The 20,667-nt window shown below is 38.2% G+C and overlaps 1 protein-coding gene across 1 annotated transcript in view; it reads left to right on the top strand.

The window, feature by feature from the left end:
* Positions 1 to 18,889, top strand: part of LOC105678422 (forkhead box, sub-group O) — a 153,258-nt gene extending 134,369 nt beyond the window's left edge. Inside the window, exon 8 of the transcript XR_001101703.2 lies at positions 12,066 to 18,889. The gene's annotated coding sequence lies outside the window, so the exon portion shown is untranslated. The remainder of the gene's footprint in view (positions 1 to 12,065) is intronic.
* The last annotated feature ends 1,778 nt before the right edge of the window (positions 18,890 to 20,667 follow it).

The following is a 20,667-nucleotide window of genomic DNA, read 5'->3' as shown; positions in this document are numbered from 1 at the left end:
ATCATACTTTATCCAGTACATTTAATCCTTACCCTCTTTATAGAAAACAAAAGTTAGAGAAACTTTAACGTTTGTAGGATCCGCTAAACTTTAATGCATTTAATAAAAATTTTATAAAATTATAGAGCAATTATATATGTATTATATAAATATATAGACTCTCTAATTTGTGATTTATGCAGATCTTTGAAAAATAGGACAAACAGTGATACTTTACGTCTCAATAGAGAAGATACGAAATAGAGAAGAAATGAGACATACATTCAAATATAGAAAATTCACCATGTTGCTTTAAACCACAAAATGACATTAATTCGGCAGTTTATTCGTAAAGTGACGTGCATAAAATTTTAGAGATTTTACTGAAATAATTATATAAGATTAACTGCATCTCCTTGAATTCACATTGTAACTGAGAATAAACGGACTTAAGTGGCCTACTTTGAGAGTATATATTATATTTTTTAATTTAATCCGCTTATATAACTACTTAATTTATAATTATGTTTCTTAATTTCCTTTTAAAAACGTTTCACGGTTTATTATCCAGTCGCCAATATGATATAAGTATTGTTTATCAGATCAACACGATTGAAAGTAAATATAATGATGACATGTACAGACGAGTGTTCGAAAAAATGACGACAAAAATTAATTAATTAAATGAACCGTTGAAATTTTTAGGAATAGATTTGTGCGATAGAACTGTTAATTAGATTTGTCCATTAACTAATAGCATTATCGCGTTTACTCAACTTTCCTAAGAAGAGTAGATGGGAATACTGACGGACTTGAAGAATTTAAAGATCGCGCACCACAATAGAAAGTTTTCAGCGCTTTATCGACAGTGACGTTTCTGCAATTCTTGAAAAACGCAGGATACGTTGAAAACTTTATACAGTCGTGCAGGATGGTTAAATTGTTCAAATGCTTTCAGCGCTCCAATACGCTTCTTTCTATCCTAATATTCTCAGCATGTCAATCAACCTGTGCATACAAAAAGATAAACGAAGAATCTTAGAGAAAAAAATAAGATTTGTTTAAAAATTTCGTCGATAGTGCTATAATAAAATATGTGTTTTTCGCCAAGTCTAGCTTGTCGTCTCGTACACCTCATTCACATTTCACCGCGTCGGTCCTGTCATTCAACCTCCTAAAATACGCGAGAAATATGTATCCGTCGTTGTACGCGACTAAGTATTCCGAGAACGCGCTTTCCTCGCGATTCTCCACGGCATCGTTTTTCCCATCTTATTTCTCGTCGTTCTTCGCGCTGGACCGGAAAGGAGCCTCGTAGCTCTCCCTCCGGGGACACCCCTCCGGGACCAGAGCAGCTTCGTCCTCGTTACGCGGATTAATAGACACTTTACGTCCCTTTCGGACAATCTGGGAAATTAGCGTCGGCCGAGCGTAACTCATTCATGGGTAGTTAACGGCGGATAGCTGGATCTTCGCCGGACTTAATACGCGAGTCATAAGTCGTGAAGTTCTTGCGCGAAGGCAGGCGCCCGGCCACCGAAAAGAAGATGTCAAGACGGTGGAGGAGAAGGGGGAGGATGCGGGAGAGGAAAGGGGGTGGAAGGAGGTTAGACAGCGGAGGAAGAGGTCGGGAGCGGAAAAGAAGAAAGCCGGGGAGAAAAAGAAGGTTGCGGGAGATGGTGGATGACAGGGAGTGAGTAGCGGGGGGGAGTAGGGGGGAGGGGAGGGGTTGGCGGTGGAAAGTGGCGGCGGCACTGGGGGTGTGCCTGGAGGAGGTGGAGGAAGAATATGCGGCTGCAAGAAAGAGCCGTCCAATATTTCAGCGCGGGACGATCGCGCGACTGAGCGACCGGGCGACCACTTGAAATATCTTGTCGCCGGGCGAAAACTTTCGGGCACCGGCAGCCGCTGAAACATGCTGACGTAAACGTATATAGGACCGGGAAAACTCGAAACCGTCGAGTCGAGTCGAATCGAAATGCGCCGCGACCTGCCTGACTTGCGACTGACTCGTTCTACTTCGCGGAACGCTTGCACTCGTCGCGTCGTCCTTGCGGTTGCTGTGCGAACGAATCTCGTTGCGTGGACGAAAATTGGATAGCTGACTCGGAAAGGAGCTTATGGAATGCGGTTAATTAACAATTGATTCTTCAAATTAGTTCTCCGAATGTTGGAGCGACTGAGAACGCGGCAAAATTGGCGAAACGTATTTATGCATATTCTGCATTTTTTATTTATCGCAGGTGTAACTTCTGATCTTGTAAAGAAAAACTTTTAATTAACACATTGACTGTTTATTATTAACTTTGCGTTATATGTCCGATATATTTTTATATATGCAACGTTTTAAGTAAATTGCATATTTTTGCGGTAATCAAATAAAGTATGAAAGATCATATCGCGCTAACGACATTATAACGAAGCAACTTGCTACAAACCGATTTGGACTGTCTCGAATGAAACATTAATGGACTAATTAAGAGTAACTGTTCTCGAATATGCCGACAATAATACGCCGGCGAATCAGAGCTTTAAATGTGCGGCGAGTGCCCCGGCTTTGATGCCAAATTATGTCGCGAATTATGCGGTTACCGTAATAAGGATAATTAAACGCCAAGATTTAGGAAAACAAGACATAAAATAACTAAGTATATTACTGAAATGTACGTACATTTACGATGCAAAATATTCGACGTGGCTAGTGGATTTTTCATTAATAAATTCAGCAAGTTACATAAGCACGGTCGCGAATTAACGTATAGTAGCCTGCCCGATAAGCCCATCTAATGCAATTGTACGGAAACATGGCAAAATTATACTTTGTATTTCTTGAATATTACCTAGCGTGTGCATAATATTCGTATCGCGTAGCACGCGAATTCCAACCCAAGTGCGGGATTAAAACACCATTTTTTTAATGACATGGAACAATTGCTATTAATTGAACGGCTCATTCTCATACTTTTAGTGACACAGAAAAATTTAATGGTCATTGCATGCGATATTTTTTTTATAGTGTTTTTTACAGTTTTCTACGTTCTCTTTTTAGTAAAAAAAAAATTGAAAACTATCAATCCTTATGATTTTATAATAGAATATTTTAATGGCTAAACTTTAATCTAAATTTTTGCTGAAGATTCTTTGCAATATATAAATCGAGAGATATATATCTATAGTTTCTATGCATTCAAATCTTAAAGTACAATTTATCTAAATTCTGTAATTTTAATTCCAATTATAAAATTTTTGTTATGAGAAAAATCAATTTACAATTTGCTAAAGAATCTGAACACAGAACTTTCTATATTCGCGCCATTTCTTCTACGTATTTTCGAGATTCGTGCTTGCAAGTAGCAAGGAGCCGAAATTTCTCTCCGGCCAGAGCTAAGATCGATAATCGGCGTGAAACGGCGCCGTTCATCGCGAACAAGCGCGCTGAGGTCTCTGCGATACTTTCAGAACGCCTAATTTAATTTTACGACATAAAGCGATCCGACGCCAGTTGACATAAACTTTAATTATTGTCGAATCATGGACATAGGTCGAAGGTCATGTGAAGAGAGTTAAACATTTGCCGTTGGTCAGGAAGATATAGATGAATAATTTCTTGCGTTCTCTCAAACAGTTAAGACAAAACTACAAAAGATAGTAATTTTATTGTTGAGATATCGTGATCATAAAGGTATATCAGTCCAAATTAAAAGAATTTGTCGCACTGCGTTTGATTTTTCACTTGATCTAATTAACTTTGGTCGAAGCAACTTTTATTTTAAGTAAGAAGTTCGATTTAAAGTCTCATTCTTTCAAGAAAAGTACAACAAATGATGACTTGTCTGAGCAATCTGAAACTTCAAAAGATGGATAAAATTTGCCATATATTTTTACTAGTATCGAATAAATATGCCTGATCTACGATGAAAGGATTATGTTGTACTTTTGGAGCACCCGATATAATCGACTTGAGCTGCATTCCCCCCGGTAACGGCGCGATCGAGTAGTCCCGTTCGCCTCGCAGGAGACGAAGAGAGTCAGCGAGCCAGCCAGCCAGCCAGCCAGCCAGCCAGCCAGCCAGCCAGCCAGCCAGCCAGCCAGTCAGCCAGCCAGCCGGTTGGGCCGTTGTGCTGGGGGTTGAAGTGGAACTGAGCCGCACACGGGGTGTGCGGGACGACGGCGCCGGAACGGCGCGCCGCGGCGCCACGTGGCCAACCCCTCTTACCCGCCCCGCTATCTTGCTATGTACCCTCCTTCGGCGTACCGACACGCGTCTTTCGCCCCCCCTTGCACCAACGAGCCCGCCGCTTCCCCCCTGTGCCACTCGACAGGCTAACCCTCCTCGTTCTTCTTTTTCCTCTTTCCGCACCCTCGCCGTCCTCCTCCCTTCCGCCTCATCTCCCCGTCCCCTTTCTTCGGTGGCCGACCGTCTCTCTATCTGGATTCGAATTGCCGCGTATCTCCAAGAGCAAGTACGATACCTAAGCGCTAGGGCTTGGTATAACCCTTCGATAATGGCCTCTGTCCGAGTGCGCTCCGAGATAGGTGTGTGTTATCGCGAATACGGTTGGTTTTTACGAAATTCGTCCCGAGGATAGGACGGGGGAGATGTAAAAGCTTATCAGCTAGTGGGTTAACTACCTTTAGGTGTGATTAAACATGGTTGGAAGAATAATTAATTAAAATCCACAAAGCTCATAAACTTGAGTTGTGAAAATTATAGATTACTATTTTGTTACAACGACATTATGTCACATTGATTTACTTCTTTTACAGACTCGGTTTATTTTTTGAAACAGCAAGAGATAAAAGTTAAAAGAGTAATTCTATTTGAAATAAGAAAGGCAAAGGTGGAGAATAACTGAAGACGTTACTTAAACGTGAACAGAGATCTTGCATCAAGCGACCACATTTACTGCTAAACGCGTGATGAAGAGTGCACCGTTTTCTCGGCCGATATCTCCGCTATTTAGCGGTAACGTTCTTAATTCGTAATTTCAGAATGCATAACGATAAACGTCGCGCGAGTATTATACGGCGTCGTTTCCTCCAGCCGCATATTTCTTCGGGAAAGCGGTGGCAGCCGAATCGAAAATCGCGAAAGCGAGAAAGAGACGGGGAGAGCGAGGGGAAGGGAGACGCAAAACGAAACGAAGAACACGTGGGGCAAATAAATATGGTCGACGCGCACGTGCCAAAACGTACGCGCGTGGGTGGGCTCGTAATTTTTGGCGGTGACGATTTTTCAAAATCAAACGTAACCAAAAGGTCGTACTATAAATTCCACTCCTCCGCACGCTCGTTCCCCCCTACCCCTTTATTCACCCGCCCGCGTCCCTCCCCCTCCTATCCGTTTGTAGATACGTTGCGTAACGACACGTAACTCAATGTAATTCAATCGGCCTCGCATTTTTGCTCACGTTACTGCCATATATCAGCGGGCACATCATACATCGGCATCGTACGCCACTACTATCCCATCCCCGCCCTGTGTGTCAGTGACAGATAGAAATGGCGCTGCCGGGATGGAAATTAAAAATATAAAAAACTGTGCTCTATGCAAAGCTAACGCAACCTATTTTTTCAAATTGAATCCGACCGACCGCTCTTCGTATATTGGACGCGTTTCCGAATCGCGGTAATGGATGGCCGAAATGGAAGGTTGATTCGATGTGTAATTGTGTAATTGATACGAGCTGCAAGCATTGCTAATGCTGCGATTAGTCCTTTAAATACTGACGAGACCAGCGTATGTGTATGTTTTTTCGGGTCCCTATTGAACCCTAACGCGCGTTGTGTTGCACATAGCTTCTATTTAAAAAAGACAGTAATAACTTTTTTTTTGTTCATGAAAGTTAGATCCAAAATTATATCATAATATTCTTAATAAATTTTTATATTTGGTATATGATGTGCCGCATAAATTGTTTTATACCGAACAAATATATTGTTAAAAAACGTAACAGTATATATTTTTCATTTCTTTTTCTAATGGTTTTTTTTATATTCAAATATAATTATTACAAAAAATAAAATAAAAGCGTGCATTGTAGAATTAAAATATATGCATATTGATATTCGAAAATATCACTGAACATTGTGTACCAATTTTAATTGTAATTTTGCATTTTAAACATATATTGGTCTTTTTTTAAATATAAGTTTTTTAGGCTTGAATTTTTATTAATATCCATTTATAAATAAAAAAAGTCCATAATCACGGATTTCTTACGTCAAATTGAAAACGAATATTCGCGTAGAACTGTTTGCTCTGCAATATCAGTAGCATTATAATTAATGTCGCTATTAGTGTAATTATATGCGTTCTATATGTGTGCTTAATTCGTAATTAATAACGTTTGACCTAGAATGAAACGTGAATGCTAGCATGCATATGTATTGTATTGTTCGCGTAAATATTTACTTCGCTCGCAAGTTAGACGTGTAATATTTTGTAAAACAGGCGAAATCTCTCTCTTTGCGTACCATAGAATTTCAGATACGCTATTAATGCTATTATTTAGCAGCGTTTAACTACCTAAAAATGCATAAACATTATAATCAACAATCACGGAAGTGTTGGGGTGTCGAAAAATAATTTTCGCGTCAAAACAGCTTTTATGTCGAAAAATTTTTGCGCACGAACCATCATTGGAACATTTGTTACGAGTTATACGCTGTATAAAAAAAAAAAACGATTCGCTCAGTAATGGTAATCTACTAGATTGTGCGCAGTAAAACGCTTCGCGAGATGGAACCCGGAAATTCGCAATCGGGTGTTTGCAGCGCGCGACGGTTAATTACCGCCTGGAAGGAAAGTCGACTACTGATTTCATTGGGACGGAAATGCCGCTGCTTCCGGGCCGTTAAGGGCGTCGATATAGTTTCGGTTAATTGTACTCTTTTTGCCGACGGCGCAGCCGACGATGCTCATTGAACTATTGCGATTGTACAATCAATGCGAAAGAAGGATAAACGGCCGACGGGCTTTTAAGACTCGAAAATAAAATCGCGGGACTCTCTCTCTCTCTCTCTCTCTCTTTTTGAAACTATCGCCAATTAAAATCGCAAATCGCAATGAGGATATAAATTCAGAAGACAGAAATCTCGTTCTTCCGAAGATCCATGTCCGTTATCCGCACTCGGATCTCTCTCTTTCTCTTTCTCTCTTTCCCGTTAAGTATTTAAGCGCTCTCCATTAAGTACTTAGCGAGTTCCACTTGGACACAGCGCTGATTTCCGGTGTAATCTTTTCTACTGTAATAATGAATGTAATCGCAAAATGTTTAAACTTTGCTCCGTATCGCGCGAGTGAGGCAATTCTCAGCCTAATTTGTCGAATTTCGACCAATTATACATTGTACCATGCGAGAGCGCGGGACGCGAGCACCTGGAGCCAAGGCGCAGGAAACGGTGTACGGATTTGAGTGGAGTTGATGAAAAAAAAAAAAAAAAAAAAGGAAGATGACATCGGAGTGCAGAATCCATTAGCAGATCCAGGCAGGGGGAGGAAGAGGAGGTGGTGCTTTAGCATCGACGCCCGATCTTTCATCCCGCTGTGAGAGCTTTTGTACGTGTGCGAATGAATGAGCGCTCAGAGCTACCATTCTTTCCTCCATCCTACGCCTCTCTGTCTAGCAAATTCACCAAAACCGAATTTCCACGCGAGACACGTGTCAAGAGCACGGAAAAATCGAATCGAAAGGTGCGATCTCTCTTACTTTTAGATTTTTACATTTCTCGATTCTCGTTGCAACAATCTTATTGTTAGTATAAATTTCCGGTCTTTCTCTCTCTCTCTCTCTCTCTCTCTCTCTCTCTCTCTCTTAGTCATTCCCAGATATAATATAAACGAAGAAAGATGTACATATTACTTTAAAAAAATACAAGCTCTGAACTTTGCGGAAAAGCAACTTATCAAATATCTGAATATAATTTATCTCATGTTGCGAAATATATTTTTTTCTATCGTTTTAGGCTTTAAATCTTGGTTAATTACATTCTCGACTCTCTAAATCAATTGTTGCAAAATTCTAGACGCACGACGGAAGCGCAATTGAATACAACGTGTGTTAATCTATCCGGTGGTTCGCGATTACACGCAACGTGTTTTACATCGTAATAACGCGCATAACGGTATTACATTCACGATCGTTGAAACGCAGTTAGATCCGCTCGTGAAAAGTCTTTCGTCAATGCAGAGCGCATACTTTCAAAGGAGTCTTTTCCTTTCACTTTCTCTCCTTCCGTCCGTCCTCTCTCTTTCACCGTTCTTTTCCCGCACTTAAATTGTACACTCGCTGTACATTTCCTGTTTTCTCGCTCAAACCGATGCCTTTGCCGCATCGACAACGCCTTGCTCAAGGTCGCAATGGGAATACGAATGATTCGCAGAAAAGATGGCAGAGAGAAAGAAAGAAGTTGAGTTGAAATTAAGGAAATACAAGGAAGATTCGAAATGTTGATGATGTATGCAATTTTGATATTGAAATTGATATATTTGACAAAGTAGTCTAATGTAAGTGTCACTCTAATATTACATTTAATCTTGAAATTGTTGTAATTAGTGATTTAACAGATCGCAGACTATTTGTTCGGAATCGATAAATCGATATCAGTTTTTAAATTAACTATGGAGAAATTATATTCGCGGAATGATAAATTTTTCTTGTGTCCTACTTATTTTGTTATTATGTAATTATTGGATAGCGTATTGTTTAACACATCTTATTTATTTGTTCTATTTAAATTTCAGAATTTCTAAAATTTTTTTGGGAAACTTTCAAAATTTATTTTGAACTAAACAAACAGTTTCAATATATTTTATTCTTCACATTTTAATCTCTCACATCTTTCATTTCGATTCTTCTTCTGCGTTCTATTTTAAACTCATCTTTGCATCATGCTGCCGCGCGAATCTTTCTCTTTGATAAAAAAGCGGGGCGAAACGGACGTGACAAAAGAAAAGAAATACCGCGTAGTGAGCGAAGTACATCGAGTCGAACGAACAAACGGAAATCGGTTTGGTATTGGTATGCTGCCAATGCAGGCAGCGGGTGCGGGTGACGATTGGTCGTCTCTCACAAAGTGGATCAGCCGCATGCATAAAGCTGGGAAAAAATCGTGAAACGCCACCGCTCGCGCTACCATTCCGCCCGTCCGGTAAATATTAGCCCGGCCAGACCTACCCGTGCGGGACACTTTTTCTTCGCTGTCTCAGCGCGTTCCCGTTCTCATAAACAAAGTAATGACGCGCCCGCCGACGCGAAACCCAATTCCCGGATTTCGGCGCTCGCTAGCCGACAGTGGTTGCAGTCTCTGTATGCACACGCATATCCGCACACACACACACGCGGGTTCATTCGCACACGCGAATATTTACACACACGCGTGATCGGACTACGTGTCCTCCCCCCCGTACGTGTTACGAACACGTTCGCGAGCGGCGCGCGCGGTAAAAGCCACCTCGGCAATGCATGTAAATCACGTCGACGACGTCGACTACGACGACGACGATGGCGACGAGGACCCTGCTCGTCCTCCTAAATCCTCCTTCCATCTCTCTCTATCCCGTGTACAGGTTCGCGCGGATCGACTAGTATCAGCTACTACCAACTTCCCGCTAAACAATATTTCGATCACGAACACAAACTGCGCTCTCTCTCTTTCTCTCCCTCTCCCTCCCTCTCTCTCTCTCTCTCTCTCTCTCTCCTCCTCTTTCTCCCTCTTCTCACTCTCACTTTCTCTTCCAAGAATTTTTTATCCTGAATTTTTTTTGTTCTGTTTCTTTCCACATATTTTTTTCTTCGGCTTCTACTCGATATTCGTTACCTGATTCGCCCTCGCCGCGTCCCTTTATTTCTTCTTCTTTACTTTATCCTTCTCTCTTTGTGTCTTGATTGGAGTGTCCTGGTATCTATTGCCGCAGGCTGTTGTCCTTGTCCCCTAACTTCGCCTCGTATACTTCTTTCTTGGGTCTTTATCTTGATTCTGCATCGTCGACCTTGTTAGCGCCGCTCGCTTATTCTTGCTTCGGCTTCGATCTTGATCCTGCTATCCTCGCTCCTTTGCATCCTTCGGACTCGAAAGAAGTTCCCTTGTCCTTGTTTTCCTGTCTTCTCTGATATTTATTATCTCGCCACATCTTGCTCTCTTTAGCACAGTCTTTCTTGGTGCAAAATCTTTGCTCTTCTTGCCTTACTTCTCCATCTTTCGATATTTATTATCATCGTTTCTGTTGTTTCCAGCTCCGTCTTTCGCAACGTATGTACCCTTCCGCATCATCCTTCTTCATTCGCGCTTTATCTTAATCCAGTCCTGTCGTCCTTGTTCTCTTTGAAAGGGACGAATCCACCACTCCTCACCTTTATTTCTGTCATTTATTATTTGCCCACATCATCCTTGCGCTTTTAAGCTTTGTCTTACATGACGCTCACGATCATTTTTCCTTTTTTTTTCATTTTTCTTTCCGGTCGATTATATGTTCTCAGCCTAGTCTTCTATTTTTTTAATATTTCTTTTTGTTATCATTTAACATTCTTGTTTTTCACGACAGTTTCTCGATTATTAGTGGACACATACTCTTCTGCAAGTGACTTACGCTACTCAACCGTTCACTCCAATTTTATTCCGCTACACGTATTCGCGCTTCATTGGTCATCATCTGCAACTTCTTGCCAGAATCTCGCTGAAAACTGTGCTACCGAAGTTTCGCGCGCTTTTGTAAGAAGAGTTATTCTGCCAGAAGTCGACACGATTTTTGTAACAACCTAATATAACGTCGGCGTTACGTCATCTCCACCTAACTTCTTATTTCCCTTTCGAGTGATCGCCTCCTCCTCGCTCTTCCCGTCGCGATACGCTACCCTTTCCCCTTCGCTCTTTAACCAATCTGCAGAACTGTCGCTTCCGGTCGCTTCCGTCGTCGACTATCCCGACGGATATCGAGAGATTGCGTCGGGAGAGAGGGATTTTGATCTTTCTCTCTCTCTCTCTCTCCCTCTCTGCTTTTCGCAGCCCGGAGAAACTTTTCAATATCAGGAATGAAAAAGTTGATGCCACGGTCGACTTCTTCGGGGTCGGATTGTTCGTCGCATAGACCAATTTAGGGCAATGGATCAAGCGCGTGGAAAATAGCAGAAGCGACTCTTTAGCAGACGAACAGTTTCGGAAGTTTCCACCTTCTGAGAGATCGCGTTGAGACAGCCTTCGCTGATTGAGTTCGTTCGCGAATCCATTAATCGAGCGTCCGTTATCGAGTTTTCTTATTAAATGCTAATTATATCTCTAATAGATTCTAATTGTTCTGAAAATGCTTCGCATTTTAAGATGATATATTTAACATCCTAAATTGATAAAAAAAATTGTGTGTAAAATTAAAAGTAGTAGCGTTAGGACGTTCTGTATATTTGAATCATTATATATTTTTTATTATCATAAAAATAAATTATTTTAAATATCAACTGTGTATTTTTATCGAGCTCTGGAGATTAGCCTTAATTTTGTTAATGTTTGATTCACTTTATTATTTAAGATACTTTTTTAATTTAAAACATATTTTCTTGTCTATAAATATTATAATGTAAAATGAATGAAATATATTTTAAAATACTATACTGAAGTGTATTTTTGGAAGAAGATCGATCTACTTTATATCGAAATATTGTGTTTTATTAGTTCAACCGACAATTATTACTCTCATTGGCGTTTTATAATATATTTGCTTATTGTGAGACGCAATCGTTTTAGCTTGAAAGTTTTATGATCCCAAGGCTACCGATTTATTCGACAGCAATTTGAAAATTTGTATTTATTCAAGTGGTGCTCTCTTAACGGGGCAAAAGTATCATGCCTAATTATAAATTGTAGCTCATTTCAAAACGCGTAGAGTGAAAATATTCTTTGACTCAGCACAACTAAATTTCTTGGCGAAAGATTCTACATTTAGATATCTTATTTATTTAACGAATAAATGATAAAAATCTACTAATGTTTTTAAGTATAATTATCATTGTTACGAAGTAATTTTCTTACAGCGAATGATTGAATTGAAAAATTTATTGCTAACGAGATGGTTTATTTGCTTTCTGTTGCAGACGTTCGGCATGCCGAGGACGAGAGGGTAAACCGACGATTTGTGATAAGATATAGACATAATGATGCCAGATCGCGACGAAATACGTACTTCAAAAATGCCAATTTACGCTAGTGCAACTGTGGTGCGAGAAACTAAAACGCCACGAGCGCGATCAACGTCGGCGAGGACTTCACCATCGCTTCATCAAACGTCTTCAGCTTCTTCCACAGCGAGCTGCTGCTCAAAATAGGCCAGAGATGTTGGCGACAACTACGAGGTTACGAGCTCTTGCGATTTTACGAAAGTTTTCGCAACGAATCATTCGACTAGATCAAATTTTGGTGAAATGTTGCAAATTATTATTTCTTTGTGTATAGATAATTTACAAAAATTTTTGAAAACACTTTTTGTTTTGAAATGTTGATTTAGACTACAATTTTACTCTTTTATTATTTTTTCGTGAAAATGATTTCGATTAATCCTTAAATTCCGGACGGAATGACATCAAGAAATTCAATATCACGTATTAGAAATTTTTAGATCTTTACTTTTAATTTATAATACGGGATATGTGGGTTGTGTTTATTCTTATTTAAATAACTTATTTGATTAATGTAATATTATGGAGAAAAAATATGTATATTTTTATGTATAATATTTATGGATTCATAATATAATCCGGACTTTAAGGATTAATTTGCATTTGAATTCTTTTTAGATATTAATGTCATAATGAGATTGTTACATTTTACAACAAGAGTAACATCTCAAAGTAACGTATTGCTCAAAAAAATTCTGCCAATCCATATCGACGTTATTACAATTGTAGCAGTTTGCTTTTAACGGAAGTTACATCTTGCAATTCAAATGCATCACCGACTCATCATAGATTACTCGAAGATCCAAGTCGAAGGGTCACTAGAGCCGTAATCTCGCGTGTATCCCGATTCATGAAGCGTCTGCGATCTTCAAAATCGAGGATTCGAATCGCCAAGACATTAAACGCCGAAATGAATAATTTAAGCACACGCGCTTAGAGCTTCGGTAGATTGATTTCGCTGAAGGCATCGTTTCAACTTTTCCGCGCGACTTCTTCGCGCGATTCCTTCAAAGTCCTTTCGATCCGCGATCGACGGCATTCAAGTCAATTTTTAAAGTCTAAGATGATAAACTTAGATTTTTTTTAACGCGGCCGTCTCGCAAAACGCGAGCCGATCCTCGAGCAGGCCGCAGTTGGTATATGTAATCGAATAACTACATATAATGCGTACGTATATATATATTTATATAAGGACACGGCGCGGTAAGTGCGGATGGAGGGTAAGGCGGAAAAGGAACGATGAAGGGTTGAAGGCTCGCCGACGTGCAACGCCGTGCGTACAACGATCTCTGTTGTCTGTAACCTCATAGTGCTCTAAGGCGCACGCTATCGCTGCACAGTGCGCATTTTTTAAATCCGCCACGCGTTATTAGCACATTATTTCTCGCTCTTAAGCGCCGAGCGTTCGAAACAAAGACGCGAATTTGCGAAATGTGTTTTTCTTTTTTTTTTTTTTTTTTTTTTTTTTTTTTTAATACGAAATCTATCTCGATAGATCTGCTCTAAATGTGACTGATTGCCTCTAAATCCTATTTTACCTCGAATAAGGCACATTAGCTCATTTACGATTAGAAGCGAGCAGCCACGTTTAAGCGAAAATGGGAAGAATTTTATACTTTTATGTTGCGAAGCGAGTTTAGTGAAGGACGAATTAATCGAGAGTTTCGCTGGGAGGATCTAAAATTTTGAAGCTGTGCTTTGAAAGAAAGAGGGACAAGCATTAATTCCGCGGGCATTTCCGGGATGGGCGCACTGTGCAAAGAAATATAAATATATTACATATATGCAGATATATATATATATATATATAAATGAATATGAAAGAAAGATATACATTATTATTGTACATGTAATTAAATACAGAGGTGAATACGAAAAAACAGTCGCTAGCAGCGCTATATATATATATAGATATATATATATATGATATTATATAGAAAATATTGAATATACTCTATACAATAAATATTGTACGTTCGCTAGTGTTACGCGTTATACATATATATAGTGTATACGTACAATATATTATATATTTAGGTTACGTTTAAGGTAAGCATTAGGTACAACTATAATATAAGTAAACCGCTACTACCAGTAGGCGATGTAAAAGTGTAAGTTTAGTCATCGATCAATGGACAATTCCGTGATGCGATTTTCACGTCGCGGTACTTCAAATCTGCTGTATCGACTTTAGGAAAAACGAAGAGGAAGAACAGAAAGAGAGAGAGAGAGAAAGTGAGAGAGAGATAGAGAGAGAGAGATAGAGAGAGAGAGAAAGATATATTCAGCCAAGAGCTGTATGTTCACGACTCGTTGGTGCTTCTCCCTAGGTAAATATGTTACTTTGTATCCCTCCCGTCGGCGGAACAATAATCGTTAATCGATGTCGCTGCTAAGTAAGTAGACCGAGAGTGTCGGAATTCGTCGTCATCGCGCGAGATAAAAATCGCGAGCCGCGAGAACTTCTCTCAAGATTTTCCTCTCGAATGTAAAATTTTCCAGCTGACACTTTCAGCACTAAATTAAATATAATATAATAAATTATCGAATTATTAATTACCATTAGTTTAACTTTAAATTGGATAGTTAACAAAACTTAATTAATGTCATGGTATATAGATACTGAAAGAATCAAGCTTGCGTATTCGCGAATATTAACTGCGCAGCTGATCGCGACTACGAGATACATCCGAAAAGTATCTAAATCTGGATGTACAAATGTTTATTTTTGCTATCGTAGAGCGATTGAGAGCTCTGGAGCTCGTATGCAAATTTGTAATGAACCGATGTACGCCTCGTGATATTCGCCGATCGATGTACCGTCGATTATTTAAGTAGTGAATCACGTAACGGGGTCGCGTCTGGAATTTTTTTTCGGAGTCTCCCCGCGCATTTGGATAAAAATATCCAGGTTGCGAATTTTCTGACACTATCGGTCTTACGGTCGAGAGATCGTCGCTAATTTTTTTTGCGACGTTCTCGAGTCTGACCAGTGTTATAGAAGAAACTAGGGCGAAAGCCTTGTCGAGTTAAGCTTGTCGAGTTCAACCTGTCTCGTAAGATCGAGGAGAGCTTAAACGAATTTGTTAAATATTAATAATATTCGTACCGATTGTCCCAACGTGATAATTAACCACGCGGAAATGATACTCTGTATAGCACGGTTATCTCTCATGGATATTCTTAGATGATTCTTCCCGTGTTTCCTAGTGGATTTTTCTCAAGATCGAGTAAATTGCGAAGCGTATGCGCTAGGTGCTTAAAATGGAAGGGTGACTCTTGTCGACTCAGCAGCCGCAAATTCGAGCTTACAGGTGACTCTAGTTGATAGCGCGGTGATGTTTTTACCAATTTTAGAGATGAATCGCGCGTTGTGCATTGGCGAACTATAGTTGGTGTTTTAGCCACGGAAATAGTTTCCGCGATAGTTCGGCAGGGGTTTAACTCTTAATAGCATTTTTCAATGACGAACTACTCAGATTAATTGCTTTCTATAGCATTACGCGGCGATGTAAATTATTTAACGAAAAACAAATTATCCGCGGGAGAATAAATTATTGTAGTTTTGCAGAGAGACGCGTTTAAGAGTTAAATCGACCCGTTTAAATCCACTATGCTCTGATATTGCGACACATCGAATTCATCAAGAAATTAGTGTAAAGATGTAATTAACAGATAGAACCTAAAGTGATGCTTCAAAATTTACTTAAATACACTGACAGAATGTAGTCATTGAAGTTTACGTGAAGTATAGTGGATTCGAAAACGCGGATACCAAGAGAAACGTTCAACAGATCCTCGATTTTTTGTAGATGCACGATATTTGTCATCGTGAGATATTTTCGGCGCATCCGTTGCGTGCGAATAACACAAAATCGGGGTATCGTAAGTAACCGCAACAAGCAAAATGAGGTCAATTCTATCGACAAATATGATTAAGCTTAGAGTACCCGTGTGCGTATGTCGATACCGATAATCGATTCCATTCGACTGAGACTTACCGCCTATGCGATAAGCACGCACACTGATCGACTTGAACGACTAACAAAGACTATCAATTTCAGATATGAAAAGGAATTATAAAATTATTTACAGTGGAAATTTTTTTAAAAAAACTTTTTTTTTATTAGTATAAGTTTATCGTAACGACAGATTAATCTTTGAATAATGAAATAAAATTATAATTTAAAATTTATTAATTAAACAATTATTTGATGTCAATGTTGGTCGAGTTCAGTCGCTTTGGCTACTCTTAAAAGTTCACCAGCGTTTTATTAAGGCACATGAACAGAAACATGAAATACGAGCTTTCCGTTTTGGCGTAAGTGTACGAAGTTACTCGTAAGTGTTCATAACGTAATTACCGTAATTAGCACTTAGGGACGGAGCTGATTTATATACAAAATACACGTGTGACACTGGGGACAAGTGGTTTTTTCCACGACGTAAAACAGTAAATGACGGACTGTTTCAGAAGGAAGATTCTAAACGGCGAAAATGCACAATTATTGTGGAAAATTGGCATTATTATTGCAGATCGCTATGATAATAGTTAAAAATCTTCTCTAAAGATGTGTTTTGAACTTTTCTTCTTATTTTCTAATAATATGTTTTCGATATTTCGATATTCTCAAATTCTTTCGATTTTGTATAAGGAAGACTATTTTTATTGTACATTTATTGTACAGTGTTAAGTTATAAGTAGAAGGATTATGCTGTGCATGCATACATCCATACATCTCTGCGCTTACATTCTGCGCCCCATGAATTTCTGTAAAAAGCGCGAAACCTAGTGAAGTTGAAAAAAATATGTATGCGCTGGAATCAAATAAATGATTTTTTTCTTTCGAAATTGACTCTATTATTAAAAAGAGAAATGCGCTACGCTGCGATCACACGATCGACGTTCGGTCGAAAAAAAAAAAAAAACGTCGAATTCACTCTCTATGTCACACGAGCGTGCTTGATTTTCAACCGGAACAGATTTTAAAGCGTCGTTAAAATGCATTACTTTCATATGTACCGACTTCGAACACGATTCTGTCACTGAAGACGTATTGAACAAAAGTGGAAGGGAAACCTTTCAGGAAAAAATTACACTCGCGTCTCATACGCTTCGAAAATCACGCACGAGGAACCAATTTTTTAGGCAAAATTATTATTATAGCTCGTGTATCCGTCCACTGAATATAGAGTGCGTAAAAAGAAGTCTACGACACGCTGTTGTTACATCACAGCGCAGCTTTGAGCGAGACGATTTAACGCGTAATAGTGTCGATAATACAATTTTGAGAAGAGGCAGTCTCTTTTCGACATAATCTGTTATTTGTAAGCTAGACGCAATTCGCAATTATTTGCCAATATCTGTTAAATAGTCTCAGCAATGTAAGATGAAAAATTTGCTATTGTGCATCGTAGCATCGTAATTCTTTTAAATATTCATATTTAGATTCTTATTGAAATATTCAGTGCAATGGTTATTTAACAATTTTTTCAAATAATTAAAAATAGTGTTTATTCTTCACCTTGTGCACGAGATTTAAAAGAAAAAACTCAAAAAAATTAATTATTATTGATAATTTTTATTGGCACATAATTGTGATGTTTATTATGTATTTTAATATTTGAATTCTTTATCATATTTAAGATTGCAAAAATAATCTTTTGACGATTCTCTTCAAAAACATTATCTCTTATACATATATTTGCGATATGCAAATTATGCACTGCTACCGACGACTTCCGCCTCGAGCATCGACGCAATTTTTTTCAGGAGACAAATGTTACGCAATATATCTGCAAGACCAAGGTGGAAACTACGACTAAACATGATTATCATAATAATGAGCTTTTTCTACGAGATAATTTTGAGACAGCAAATTCTCTGATTTACATCATGAGAGCATTTCTTAACGAAATACTTGAGACAAATCGATCAATCATTGACAAACGCGATTGAGCGAGAAGAAGTTTGAAATCTTTGCATTAGTTTAAAAAGAATTATTTTTCGAAAAGAAAAACATTATTTAAGCTGCCTGTTAAAATTAAATTAAATATGAAAGTGTAAAAATTTTTTTCGGATTTATCCTTTTCTGCGTATACACGTACACATGCATACGACATATACACACGTGCGCGCGCGCGCGCGCGCGCGATGTAAGTATATTACCTAGTGATACATAAAGAGATGTTTATGAAAACAAGAATGCGCCTCGGCTGATGATTATATAATCAATATTAGTAGCGCGGCGAAGAATGTGGAGAAAATGAGAAAAGCGGACACCGCGTCGACATTGTCGTTTTCGGACCGAGAGATTGCGATTCGCTTTAATCGGCGATGCTGAAACAATCAACTGCAATCACATTGAGCGATTCAGCTATAACCGGAAATACGTACGAAGCGTTTGTTGCGGACGCCATATAATCGTTCTCTCGCATGGAATGTCTCTCGCTATGTTTTTTCTTTTGTTTTCTTTCTTTCTTTCTCTTTGAAGAATTTTCAAACACGCTTCGTGCCATAAGGCGACGGAGAATGATACACATCGACCGTGTAATTATTAATTCCTTTTCTAGCTCTACTACAGCATTATTATTTTCGTTTCATATGTACGCGCATGTAAACACATATGTTTGATGATATGTATAAGATATGTAGAGGTATATTACAAATTTGAGTTATATTTAACATGAGTACTATTTAATATATGATTCAAGCTTATAATAAACGGGTTGTATATAGCAAACTGTCTTATTCTTTCCTTCTGAAATCTCCTGAACACACAATGCGATTTTTCTAAAACAAACCTCGTCAAATTTTTCGTTTATATTATTTTGACGACATATTTAATATATTAGGTCAAAAGTTTCCGTATATCTTATATGAATATCGGTAAGTATATTTAAAGAAATTATATATATTTTTATTTAATGCTCAAGTAAAAAAATATATTTTATTATTTTTACGAAACAGCGAAAAAATTAAAATAATTAGATGTTTTGATACCACTTTCTCTTTTCCTTCAATTTTCAACAAATTTTAGCATATCAAAAGTTTAATCTTTGTATCAATGATTTTAAACCAGAGATAAATTCTATTTCAACATAATGATACTTGTTAATGTTCTCTGAAGCTCTAGATGAATATTTTTTCTCTGAGGACAGGATTCGCGAGAATCGAGGGCGGAGGTATTATGCGAGGAAGGAAATAGATATCACTTTTTACGCATGAGTATATATATTTTGCCAAAGAATCGTTAATCAACGTCAAAAAGAAGAATGGCGCATTGTAGTATCATCCGAGAGGAGAAAGGTCGGAGGCATGATAGGGACAGAAAGGAGGACAGGAAAAAGGACTTAAAATGGGACCTCCTAAATGCCAGCGTACCTTCCTATCCCATAATTTCCATTTAGCGGTTCTAAGCGAGTTTGATAAAACGCGAGTACTAATTTCGTTCGCATATTTCAAAATTATACGTGAGCCAAAGAAACGCGAGAAATTTTCGCATTATTTAAATTCAGTATTAAATGTAAAATTGGGACATTAAATGACACATACACACAAGTAGAAAATATAATTTGCATGCATTGCAATTGTTGACGTGCGCAAAATGAAATTAAATTCTGGAAGGATAAAATACGAACATTTCCGAATAAAAAGATTAAACTGTGAAAGATGTGATATCAATATCTTTACATCGTGAAATTATACTCGCGCAAGTATGTTCGTGTCACTGATGATCTTGCCATCGGTTAACAATAATTGTTGTTTAGTTAACTACGATTTGAAACTCTCCAATACCACTCTATTAAAATTTACTTAAGGCACCCAATATAGCGGAATGAGCCATTATTGAATTCCAGCAGAATTTCAAATATTGCAATAAAGGCATTACAGATTCTCTTCTGGAATCTATTATTGAGCAGAGTCAAAGAATGTCACTTTATCATGGAAGTTATTCTTGATATTGCACAATCGACAATCGACGTGGTGGACGAAAATAATCGCTAATCACATTTTGCATACAATCGTAATATAATATAATCACATTTAGTTCGGCTTTCTATTAAGGCGTAAAAATATAAATTTGTTCAAGTATTATGCGCTAAAACTAATGCAAACGTCAATGATTGCAATGCTGCCGTTATAATAATCGATAAATGCACCTACCGGTTGAGAAATCTTCATATACCAGTGATAGCGAAATTCCAACGACGATATTAATAATATGAAATAAAACATAGCATATTAGCTATGTTTTATTTAATATATCAGCGTTTTTCAAGCAGTGGAACGCGAAACATGTTTGAGATGTTTTTATATCGAGATTTTTTTATGGGAAAGCACAAATTTTTCTATATACAAGTTTTTGCTATATTTTTCAATTAATAAATATGATTGATAATAACGCATATTGTACATGTTCATCTATATTTGTTTAGAGAGATCATTTCTTTACTATTCAAAAATACTGTTTTACACCGAAAAGATTGAAAAACGCTGTTATACATTAATTATCATAGC

This window comes from Linepithema humile, chromosome 7, assembly GCF_040581485.1.
Source record: "Linepithema humile isolate Giens D197 chromosome 7, Lhum_UNIL_v1.0, whole genome shotgun sequence".
Lineage (NCBI taxonomy): Eukaryota > Metazoa > Arthropoda > Insecta > Hymenoptera > Formicidae > Linepithema > Linepithema humile.
The sequence above is the reverse complement of the archived record's forward strand: the minus strand, read 5'-3'. Positions and strand labels throughout refer to the sequence as shown.